This window comes from Dasypus novemcinctus, chromosome 27, assembly GCF_030445035.2.
Source record: "Dasypus novemcinctus isolate mDasNov1 chromosome 27, mDasNov1.1.hap2, whole genome shotgun sequence".
Taxonomy (NCBI): domain Eukaryota; kingdom Metazoa; phylum Chordata; class Mammalia; order Cingulata; family Dasypodidae; genus Dasypus; species Dasypus novemcinctus.
The window spans coordinates 22,016-34,860 of record NC_080699.1 but is presented as its reverse complement, the minus strand read 5'-3'; the positions used below and the strand labels follow the sequence as shown (position 1 = coordinate 34,860).

General features: G+C 41.2%; 1 pseudogene; it reads right to left on the bottom strand.

The window, feature by feature from the left end:
* Positions 1-7,632: 7,632 nt before the first annotated feature.
* LOC131276324 (malate dehydrogenase, cytoplasmic-like) lies at positions 7,633-10,583 on the bottom strand (annotated as a pseudogene).
* Positions 10,584-12,845: the final 2,262 nt, after the last annotated feature.

Genomic DNA, 12,845 nt, shown 5'->3' with positions numbered 1-12,845 from the left:
TAAAATCTAAAAAAAAAAAAAAAAAAAAAAGAACGTGGAAATTGATTGAAAACCATCTGGAAAGTTTGAGGCATCCATCAAAAGGTGACTCGAGTCTGACAATACAGTGGTAAGAATCTTAATTTTGTTTCTGCTAGCATCAGGGTATGGGTAATCAACCAGGACATCTGGAAGAATATTCACAGGCACTAAAAACTCTTTTAAATACTGTTGGAGTCTCAGTAAAAACAGCAGATTTACTTGAACTTTTTGCTCTAGTACAAAAACACTGTTACTGGTTTCAGCCACAAGGGAAAAATCTTTTAAATCTTAAACAGTAGAAACAGATAATGAAGCCGCTACGTAGAGCATATAAAAAAGGAGAAACCATACCGTTATCAGTGTGGACGCTAGGGCAACAGACTGCAGCAGCCTTAGATCCTCTGCGGTCTGAAACGGAGGAGGAAGAAATGACCATCTTTTCCAGGGAGCCCCGTGACGTGGGTCATCAGAGTGAGGACAGGGAGGAAATAGAGGACAAGGAGGAGGATGAGCCTTCCAATGAAAAAGAAACTAATCCTTTTCTACCTAAACAAATGTCTAAATTGAATATTTCTAAAGCTGGCATTTATCCTAATTTATGTAATGCTGACCTATGGCTCCAGCGATTACTATGCCTGTAGCCCCGGGGATATTTACTGATGCCATTGACACCCAACCATATATTAAAAGCATATTTATACCCAATCTGGCTCCTACAACCCCAATGATGCATTGCTTATTACAAGGATCCCGAGAAGGGGATCCTGAGGCAATGCAATTATTACAAGCATTCCCAGTAAATATTCAACAAATTCCCCCTGATGCCAATAACCCCCAAGGAGGAATATATGCTCATCATGAACCATTGCCATTTAAAATTTTGAAAGAACTTAAACAAGCGTGTGCACAATTTGGAACTAATAGCCCTTATGCTTTTGGTTTGGTACAAGGGTTGGCTCAAACTGACTGCCTTATTCCATGGGACTGGGAAATGTTAACTAGAACAGTTTTAAATCCAGCTGAACTCTTACAATTTAAAACCTGTTGGGCAGATGAAGCCAATATGGTTGCGCGCCGTAATGCTGTGCAAAATCCTCCTGTTCTTATTTCTGCTGAACAGTTATTAGGTATTGGTGAATGGTCTGGCATTCAACAGCAGCTTCATTATGATGATCAGGCCATAAACCAGGTGCGCAATTCATGTTTGGCTGCTTGGAAATGGATTTGTGCTCCTGGAAGGCCAATGCAGTCTTTTGTTAAAATAATACAGGGAGTTAATGAAACTTATGTAGAATTTGTAGCCCAATTAACCGACGTTCTGATGAAAACAATTGAGATACCTGAAGCAAGAGAGTTAATTTTGTTAACGCTTGCATTTGATCAGGCTAATAGTGAACGTAAAAGGGGAATTCGACCCTTAAAGGCAGCAGGAGGTTCAATCCAGGATTATGTTAAAGCTTGTCAGGATATTGGCTCCACCACCCACCAGATGGCGGTCTTGGCCACAGCTTTTAAAGGTAGTAAAAAGGAGGAAAGAAAGAAAGGAAATTATTTTAAATGTGGAAAGCTTGGTCATTATCAGAGTGTCAATCTTATCCGGCTCATCCCACTCAGAATAGAAGTCAGCAATCTCCATCTAAGATATGTCCAGTATGTAGGAAAGGATATCATTGGGCCAATGAGTGCAGGTCTAAATTTCAAAAAAAATGGAACTCCAATTGGGTCAGGAAACCACTTTGTGGGCCTAGCTCAGGGCCCTCAGACAAACAATATGAGCCTGGCCAAACAATATCCAGTCAGCAATGGCCAGCTACATGCATCCCAATTTCAGAATTAAAAGCTGCCACAAGAGGCAGTGCTGCAGTAGATCTCCCATCTACTGAAACTAAGCTTATAACACCGGCAATGGGTATGCAAACTATATCTACTGGAGTAAAAGGACCGTTGCCCTCTGATACTGTTGGTTTGATATTAGGAAGAAGTAGTCTGACTATGAAGGGATTATTGGTTCAAATTGGTGTTATTGATAGTGACTTTAAAGAAGAAATAAAAGTAATGGTACAAGCAGTGAGTCAAGTTCAAATTAATGTTGGACAAAGGATTGCTCAATTACTATTGCTTCCTTATCATAAACCAAGTACCCTCCCCTTTAATAGAAAAGGTAGATTTGGTTCTACAGGAGAAAGAATTTATTGGCAGACTTTTGTAGGTGATGACAGGCCAGAGACAACAATTACCATCAATGGGAAGGTATTTTTTGGACCAGTAGATACTGGTGCTGATGTATCTATTATTGCTAAGTGACATTGGCCTCAATCTTGGACATTGCAGAAAGTACCCACTGTGCTTACTGGCATATGTACAATGAATGATGTATACCAGAGTACTGCTATATTTGATGTTTTAGGTCTGGATGGACAAAAATCTACTTTACAACCTTATGTAGCAGTTGTGGGTATCAACTTGTGGGAATGTGATTTGCTTGGTCATTGGGGAGCTTTTATTCACATTCCTACTTTGTCAGAACAAGCAAAGTTTTAATATATGGATATGCAATATAATACTAGAAGAAAAGGAGATCACAGAGGATTTGGGTATCATTTAGGTCAACAAAATTCTGGGCAGGAAAATTTACCATAGGGGTCATTGAACAAAAGGGCAGCCCAATACCTATAATTTGACTAACAGATACACCTGTATGGGTTGATCAATGGCCCCTCACAGTTGAAAAACTTAATGCCCTTCATATTCTTGTAACAGAACAGTTAACGCAAAAACATATTGAGCCTCCTAGTAGTTCATGGAATTCTTCTGTGTTTGTTATTAAGAAAAAAATCAGGCAATTGGAGACTGTTAACTGATCTAAGAGCTATCAACAAGGTCATGAGCTCTATGGGACCTTTGCAACCTGGGGCTCCACAACCATCCATGATTCCAAAAGATTGGCACATAATTATTATTGATTTAAAGGATGCTTTTTCATGATTCCTTTGCATCCTGCTGATAAAGAAAACTTTGCTTTTTCAGTACCTGCTCTTAATAATTAGGCACCTATGCAAAGATATCAATGGTGTGTATTACCGCAAGGTATGATGAATAGTCCTACCATGTGTCAATTGTTTGTGCATCAACCTTTAGAAGCATTAAGAGCAAAATTTCCAAAAGCAATGATTATTCATTATATGAATGATATATTGTTTGCTCATGCTTCAAATGACAAACTGCAACAGTTATTTCAGTATGCTGAACAAATTCTTCCTGAGTATGGCTTGCAAATTGCCCCTGAAAAAATTCAAAGGAATGCACCATATTGTTATTTGGGTATGAAATTAGCTAATGGACGTATTATACCACAAAAGGTACAAATATGCCAAGACAAGTTAAATACTTTAAATGATTTCCAAAAATTGCTAGGAGATATTAATTGGATTTGACCAACATTAGGAATCTCTAATTATATGTTAACTCATTTATTTCAAACATTAACAGGAGATTCCGATCTGTCTAGCCCTAGAATCTTGTCTAAAGAGGCTGAAAAAAGAATTCGCATTGATAGAGGATTGAATCTCTCAAGGGCAATTAACACAAATAGACCCTGATAAAGCTGTTGATTTAATTATTTTCTCAACCCCTCAATCTCCTACAGCTTTATTTTGGCAAGAAGGTATATTGGAATGGATTTTTCTACCTAATAATAAACAAAAGAGATTGCAAACATATCGCCAAAAAATGATTTCCATACTAGCAAAAGGCCATGTGAGGTTGTTACAGTTAAAGGGGTCTGATCCAGATAGAATTATTTGCAATCTTTCTCATGAAGAAATTCAACATTTATATATAACTAATCCTCAATGGCAAATTGCTATTAGTGATTTTCAAGGCATTATTGATAATCATTATCTTACTTCCAAACTGTTAACATTTTTACAAAGAACCACTTGGATTTTACCAAAAATTGTGAGAACTGTTCCTATTGAAAATGCATGTACAGTATTTACTGATGGTCATAGTAATGGAAAAGCAGCATACGTTACTTCTCAAAAAGAACAGGTTTGGCAGACTCCTTATTCGTCTGCTCAATGCACGGTGCTTTCAGCCATTATTAAGGTTTTACAAACGTTTCAAGAGCCCTTGAATATTGTCTCTGACTCCGAATATGTGTGTTTAACTGTAGGCTATATTGAAACAGCTCATATTTTTATTACTAATCAACTGTGGCAGATGGATGTTGCTCACATACCATCATTTGGTAAATTACGATATGTCCGTGTTTGCACTGATACTTACTCTCATTTTTTGTGGGCTACTGCACAAAGTGGTGAACGTTTTCATCATGTTCGCTCCCATTTATGGTCTGCTTTTGCTGTAATGGGATGCCTCTTGAAAATTAAAACTGATAATGGTCCTTCTTACATAAGTAAGTCTTTTACTTCTTTTTGTTCTACGTATGCTATCGAGCATGTTACTGGTATTCCTTATAATCCTACAGGTCAAGCCATAGTTGAACGCAGCCATCATACCCTAAAAACTATGCTTTTAAAACAAAAAGGGGGAGATGATGGTATTATAACACCAAAAGATCAATTGGCAAAAGCTTTATTTACTTTAAAATTTCTTAATATTTATAATTCATTGACAACTGTGGAATGTCACTTTAGAAAATGTCAAACATCTACAGTGGACACAAGAAATAAAGACCAACCAATATTCTGGAAAGATATTTTAAGCAATGAATGGAAAAAAGGCAGGATCAAAGTATGGGGGTGAGGCTATGCTCTTGTAATTTCAGAAAATGGAGGACAAATTTGGCTACCTGTGAAGAGGATTAAACTTCAGAATGAAGAGGTGGGGTCTCCTACAACTTCTGATGATGGTGATCATAAGTAATGAGGAAGCTGCCAGTAATTACACTTATTGAGCCTATATACCTAACCCTCCGTTACTTAGAGTGTTAACCTGGAAAGATCCATTCTTTCATATATATCTGAATAAGACCCATATATTCCCTGGACCAATTGATGATCGGTTACCAATTAAACCCCATGAGGAAGGACAAAGAATCTATAATCTCATATTACTATTTGATTATTGACCCTTATGTATTGGTAACCATCCTTCCTGCATGTATGTTAAAAATCGGACCATGATTATATTAAAAATAATAATACTCAGTCTATTGTGACTTTATTTCCCTCTTACAATTTTATCACAACCAAAAATCCTACTTATGATTGTCCACAAAAAGACAGTAGGGATAAAAAAGGATGGCAAGAGTGCCATATAAGAAGATGATCTGTCATTTTTAATGATTCCTATGGAATAGTGTGGGAGAGTGCCCCAATGGGGAGTCCCTTTCCATATAATGGCAGATTTATTTGGTATGGTCTAAATAGTAAAGGACAGCAAATTAGAAATATGCAATATCCTTTTCATGAATCCCTTGATTTGGATGAAAAAATGATTTTTACCAAAAATAATAGTGTTTAGAAATATAAAGGGAAATGGATCCCTTCTCCATGGTGTAACATTACATCTATACATAAACAGAAGAATTTGTGGAAAGTTTTTTTTTTTAGGAATAGTTCCTACTATAGAATGGATTGGGAATAATAGTAAGAATGGTCAATATCTGCATTTAGATCAAATTCATCATTTTCAATTGTGTGTAAGACATCCTTATGTGTTTGTGGTCAGAAAATTAACCATAACCAAGAATGCTCTATTTTATAAAAGTGGGGCCTTGCATACTTGTTTGTCTGAGAACATTTTACAGAATGGAGATTTCATTACAATGGTTCGAAGGCGGCAGGGAGTATGGATCCCAGAGTGACTGAACCGAATTTGGCAATCGTCACCTGCCAACAGAGTCAACTGCTGTTCTGTATGGCTCAAGAAATCCTGAAATGCTCGAAGCGATTTGTGGGACTGATAATAGATGGCATATTAGGACTGATTTGTGTCATTGCAGCTGCTACTACAGCTACAGTGACCTTGCATGAGACAGTGCAGACTCAACAATACATGCATGATTGGCATAAGAATGCTAGTGACTTATGGCATAGTCAAGAATATATTGATGGAGAATTAAATAGTAGAGTTGATGATTTAGAATCAGCAGTTTTACATCTTAGAGATCAAGTATATAACTTAAATCTACTTAAGGGTTTGAAATGTGATTGGAATGAAAGTAACTCTTTTGTATTACTCCACTTGCTTATAATAATTCTATGTTTAATTTGGAAAAGATTAAAAATCATTTGATAGGTCATATAGGTAATATGTCATTAGAAATAGAAGAATTACAAAAAAATATTAGAAATGTCTCATAATCAGATTTATGTAGCTGAAGATAAGGATATCTTTAATGATTTGATTTCTCATTTCAATAAGTTTAATCCAGTATATTGGTGGAATTTTCAACAATTTTTATCAGCATTAGGAATAGAACTTTGTGTGTTAGTCTTGTTGCTCATTGTAGTTGCTTGCCTGGGATAAGAGGTATGCTGAAGACTGCACCATGTTGATGCGATGGGATAAGCTAATAATTTGGTACTTGCAAAAAATCTGATATAGTTCTCCATGGTCAGAGTGCTTGGCTGGTAGTTAATGATGGGTAAGACTCTCAGAGGAGGGCAACCTAAGACAGGCACAGTCACCCTGACTAAAACAAAAAGGGGGAAATGTGGGAAACAAAGGCATGTTGTTTTCATAGTAGCAAGTTACTTTCTGACCACTGGGTCATGCTGTCCCTAGAGATATACATGCAGGTGGCTAATCTCTCAGGGAAACATAACATTCCAGCAGAACCCAGACTTGATAGTATGAGTAACCTGGGCAACAAGATTTATGAGTATATTTGTTTCAATAACATAATAGAACATCTTGAGCTTTAGTTACTGTCTTATCCACTGTACATTGTGTTTTCAAGAATGAGGTAATGGGAATAGTTAGCTAGAATAGTTGCTGGTTCTCACGATTGCTTGGGGTATATAAAGAAGCCCCTGATATTAATGAACTTGTCTGATGAGCTTGAGGCTTCAATGCTCTCAGATTCCCTGATCCCAATCTCTCTTTATCTTTCATTCCCGATACCCTTCGGGTCCGTGACTCCGACAATTTTATTTATTTTTTAATTGTATTTTTTGAAGATACATAGATCACAAAAAAAATATAAGAGGTTTCCATATACCCCCCTCACCCCCCACTCCTCCCACATCAACAACCTCTTTCATCATTGTGGCACATTCATTGCATTTGGTGAATATTTCTTAGAACACTGCTGTACTGCATGGATTAGAGTTTACATTGTAGTTTACACTCTCCCCCAGTACTTTCAGGGGATTACGGTGGGATATATAATGTCCAGCATCTGTCCCTGCATTATCATTTAGGACAACTCCAAGTCCTGAAAATGTCCCCACATCACTTCTCTTCTTCCCTCTGCCTGCCTTCAGCAACTCCCATGGCCACTATCTCCACATCAATGCTACAGTTTCTTCCATTACTAGTCACAATAGTTCTATAGTAGAATACCCGTAAGTCCACTCTAATCCATATTTTATTCCTCTATCCTCTGGACCCTTTGATGGTGATGTCCACTCCACCTCTGTATCAAAAGGGAGCATCTCCTGGTTGATGGATGTGCTTCTCCTCCATGCAGTTGTAGGCACTCTTGGTTCCCTGGTATGGCGGTTGACCATCTTCACCTCCCTGTTAGCTGACCTGGGTAGGCCCAACAAACCAGAGAGTAGGAGCTGCAACTCTGCTGAGGCTCAGAGACCAGTTGGCACATAGACAGACCAGAGATTGAAGTCTCCATTTGTATCAAAAAGCACATAGCTTTCAAATGTGCTTTTTTTTTTTTTTTTTTACAAATAATTTAAGTATAGTATTATTTGTTACTAGAGTCAAAGATGACATTTAGATCTTTCTGTTTTGGGGCATTTAGTAACATTAAAATGATTGTCTATTCTACTATAAACTTATTCTAGCAATGGAGGAACTTTAATCATTGATGTGGAGGCATTGCCACCAGAGATTCTGAGGGGAGGCTGAGGGAAAAACAGGAGTAATATGTGTAATATGGGGGCATTTTTGGTACATTGGAATTGTCTTGTATGACATTGCAATGATGGATACAGGTCATTATATATTTTGTCATAACTTTCAAAATTGTGTGGGACAGAGTGTAAACTGTAAACTATCCACGCTTAATGGCAGTGATCCAATATGTGTTCATCAATTTTAACAAATGTACCACACTAATGAAGGATGTTGCTAATGTGGGAAAGTGTGTGGGGGCTAGGGAGTGGGACATATGGGAATTTCCTACTTTTTATGTAAAATTTATGTAATCTAAAGTATTTTTTAAAAAATAAAGTATTAAAACAATAAATAAAATGATTGGCTGGGCAGAGTTAAGAAATTCAAAGGCAGTTTCTTTTTCTTCTGCCAGTTCCTCTGCAGTAAGATCCATCTTCCCACATGAAAAATCATTAATAGGGAGACTCAGCAAACTCCCAGGTCTTATTCTTGCTCACGATTGTGAACACCTGGAGCAGATAATCAGGAATGCCATAGGAGTTGCCACCGGAGATAATGCCCATGGACTCAAATACCCCCTCTGTGGTTCCAAGCCAGGTATCTCTAAGGTGCTCACAGATGACTTTCGCAGCAGATATTGCATGGAGAGTTCCAGAGCCTTGGTGACAGCAGTACCATGTTGCTGCACCGTCATGAGGAAGCCTCCCTGAGTCAGCTGCCTTCTTTTATTCTTCTTTTTTTTTTTTTTTTTAATTTTTTTATTTTTTATTGACTTTGTAATAATATTACATTAAAAATATATATGTGAGGTCCCATTCACCCCCACCCCCCCACCCCCCCTCTCCCCCCCCCCCCAACAACACTCGTTCCCATCATCATGACACATCCATTGGATTTGGTAAGTACATCTTTGGGCACCTCTGCACCTCATATACATTGGTTCACATCATGGCCCATACTCTCCTTTATTCCATCATGTAGGCCCTGTGAGGATTTACAATGTCCGGTGATTACCTCTGAAGCACCATCCAGGGCAGCTCCATGTCCCGAAGACGCCTCCACCTCTCATCTCTTCCTGCCTTTCCCCATACCCTTTGTCCATTATGTCCACTTTTCCCAATCCAATGCCACCTCTTCTATGTGGACACTGGATTGGGTGTGTCCATTGCACCTTTATGTCAAGAGGAGGCTCAGATTCCACCTGGATGCTGGATGCAATCCTCCCATTTTCAGTTGTAATCACTCTAGGCTCCATGGTGTGGTGGTTGTCCTTCTTCACCTCCATCTTAGCTGAGTGTGGTAAGTCCAATAAATCAGATTGTAGGTGCTGGAGTCTGTTGAGGCTCAGGATCTGGCTATCACATTGTCAGTCCAGAGATTCAAATCCCCTAAATATATCTTAAACCCCAACATTAACTGCACCTCCAGCACATTAGCATGAAAGTCTTATGAAGGGAGATCCCATCTGAGTCCAGATTCATCACACATAAACACCATTTCCAAAGAGGGGCCATCTGCCCTGGTAGTTAACCCCATCGGCCATGACCATAACTCCCATGGGTCTCTTTAGCCCTCAAAGGAACCAATATCTGGGGGTTGTATCTGCTTTATCTGTCTCTCTGACTCTGCTCAGTTGTGCATGAGGGCAAACCTTCTGCCAGCCTCCAGACTCTTTTTTAGAAACTCGTAGCCATATAAACTCATTTCTCCTTTCCATTTCCCCCTTACTTTAGGTCAAACAGCATTTTAAAGTCATGGTATTTTATGTAGACATGGATATTCTGCTGATCCGCATTGAACCTTCCGTATAAGGTCATTTTCCAGTTGCATCATCAGTTGGTAGTTGATAGTGGTCCCTCGTTGCCAGGGAGGCTCATCCCCGGGTGTCATGTCCCACGCTGGGGGGAAGGATTGCATTTACATGCTGAGTTTAGCTGCCTTCTTTTAGAGCTCCATAAACACCAACTACCTTTCCTTGCAATTTCACCTTGGCATGGTTGGCATCTGGATACCGAGTTGGGGAATTATTTCCCCAACATTCTTTATGTTATCAGCAGTTATACCAGGTTTAAGAGCAGTTTGAGATTTAGCTCAGTTTTGATCCAAAGGTTCTAGTAACTGAAGTTTTCTTTGGGGATGGATGAAGCCAACTTTGAGGTAGTCAGTATTGGCTGGGTTTCCCATGAAAATAACCCTGACTGACTTCTTGGCATATTTTTCCAAGGCTGCACCTTGGACTTGGAAGATTTTCACATTTGCTTTCAGGGCACATCCAAGTCTTTGAAGGCAACCTCTTCTTCATCTGTTTTGATGACATCTTTCAGTAGAGGAAGTGCACAGTCTTGCAATTCCATAAGGACCCTGTCCAGGATCCCCACCATGGTGAAGGGGATATCCAACAGCATGAAAACCAAAGCCTGGTCTTTATGAAAGACAGAGCCATTTCCAATACTACACAGCAGTGAGTATGCAATTTGACCAACTGCTGTTGACACAAGGACTCTGATCTGCTCAGACATGGTTGAGCACCTTCAGAATCAACCTCATGTGGTCAGGTCATCTCTACTATGGAACTGACTCCTTTTTAATATCCTTGAATAGAGACTTTATGTGTTCACCTCAACAATGAAATGCATCCTTTGTTAACTGCTAGGCTATTCATAAAATGTGTCGCTAAGCTGGGTGGTACCAGGTTCTAACCCATTTTATTTGCTCATCATAGAATCCACATAGTGAGTCATAACCTGGATCTTAAAAAAAAGAAATAGAAGACAGTGGAAGAGGACAGAATAGAACATTTCAAAGTGCTTGTGTGCAATTGTAGTGATTTTGTAAACACTTTGTTCCCTTTGGTATTTCTTTCCATGGTTGGTCAGAAGAGTTTGGGAGCCTTCAGCAAAGCCAAGTGCAGCAACCTCTTCCTCTGATTCATTCTGTGAGTTCATGGATGTTTTTGGGCTTTCTATACAGAAACTGTGGACAAATACTGACAGGGTTAGCTCTTCCCTTGCAACACTCAACACCTCATTTCCTGTTCTTATCTTATAGCCTTGGTCATGACCTCCAGTGGAAGATGAACTATGGGAGCCCCTATCTCTAGGGAGATGAACTGTGATCCTTGTTTTATAGATAGGGAACTTGACTTGGAACCAATCCTGGGCCCAGGACCTGGCCCAGGCAGAGCCAGCCAGGAGGGACAGGCTTGTCCACAGTCCCTGTGTGCTGGGGCAGCTGGAGGGTGATGTCTGGAGACAGGGAGCCATGTGTAGCTAGTTGCAGGGTCAAGGTGCTTCCACCATGAGGTCAGAGGTAGGGAGAGATCAGGGGGCCCAGTTCACTGAGCTCAGTCCTGGGGAGGCAGCAGGTGCCCTCCACAAAACGACATGCCAGAGTCTACTGTCATCAGTCTTTTTCATAGATGGGGAAACTGAGTTACCTCCCAAGGCCACAGTGTAAGTGCAGGGCTGAAGTGCAGCCCCGACCCACAATGACTCCCATCTCTGGGAGAAGGCAGGTGCCTTTGGCACCGTAGTCACCCCTCCTCCACCCCTCTCCCCGCTCCCCACCTCCAGCGTCCAGTCTGCTGTGTCTGCAGCCACCTGTGACTGGGGGCCGAGGTGTCGGGTACAGTGAGGCAAGGCTCCTTGCAGAGCAGCCAGGGGTCTGTGCTGGGGTGGGGGGCAGGACACGGACCTGGGAGAGGCCGCCCACTGCAGCAGAGGCAGCCCACTGGGTGTCACCACTCCAGACTGGGCCAGGGCTCTCACAGCCTTTGGGGGTGCAGGGGGTACCTGGGTCACAGCTGCAGGGCCGTGTCCAAGGCTCTAGGTGGGGAATGAAGTCTTGGGGAGGGGGTTCACACCGAGGGGGCGGGGTCAGCGGTGAGGAAGTCCCTTCATCGTGGAGCTGCTGTTAGGGGGCCAGGGGGAGGTTTCACTTTCAAGACCAGGACCCTCTGACTGTTTCTGGCGGTTAGATGGGTGGAGAGGGGGCAGCAACCAGAGGTTCCGAGTGCGGCAGCACTGAGGAAGGGTCCAAGGGACTGGACAGAGCCGGGATCCCCATGGGGACTCCTACCCCGGAGAACACCCTGTCCACCTCCCCACAACCTCATGGTCCTTCCCAGCTCATGCACGTGTCTGAGCCTGCGCTCCCCAGGGGAGCTTCTGGTAGAGATTGCCCCCACCCCAGGGTACAGCCCTCTGGCCCCACTGTGGACACAGGAGACCCTCAAGGAAAAACCATCTCAGCAGCAGCCTCAACAGGTAGAGAGTCTCAGTGGGAAGAGAACCTCGGGGATGGGAAGGGAGACCCTGAGAGCCTTCTGGGACAGCCACCCAGCCAGGTGGGCTTCTCCACCCATCAATCAAGTGTGCCTGGGAAAGGGACCATTTCAGACGTGTTAGGTTTCACAAAGTTATCTCCTCTGCCCCATTCTCCAGAAGCTACTGGAGGAAGCACTTCAGCAAAATGAAGGCACAAATGAGAAAAGAGGAAGAGGTGGAATCAGAAAATGAGCCACTCAACACAGAGAAGTCCCAGGGTGAAGCTGTGCTGCAGACCCACCAGCTTCATTCATCCATTTACTCATTCATTCAGCAACTGTGACTCATTCAGCAGTGAATATAACAAAGCTGTTGCCTCCTGAAGCATACGTTTTAGTGAATTAGACTAAAAAATACTTTCATATAAAAATACCAGTTATGTTTCTAGTTAAGACATTTAAAGAGCTGGAAAGCCATCACTCTAGCCACATAACAAAACAAAGCAAAACCTGAAGA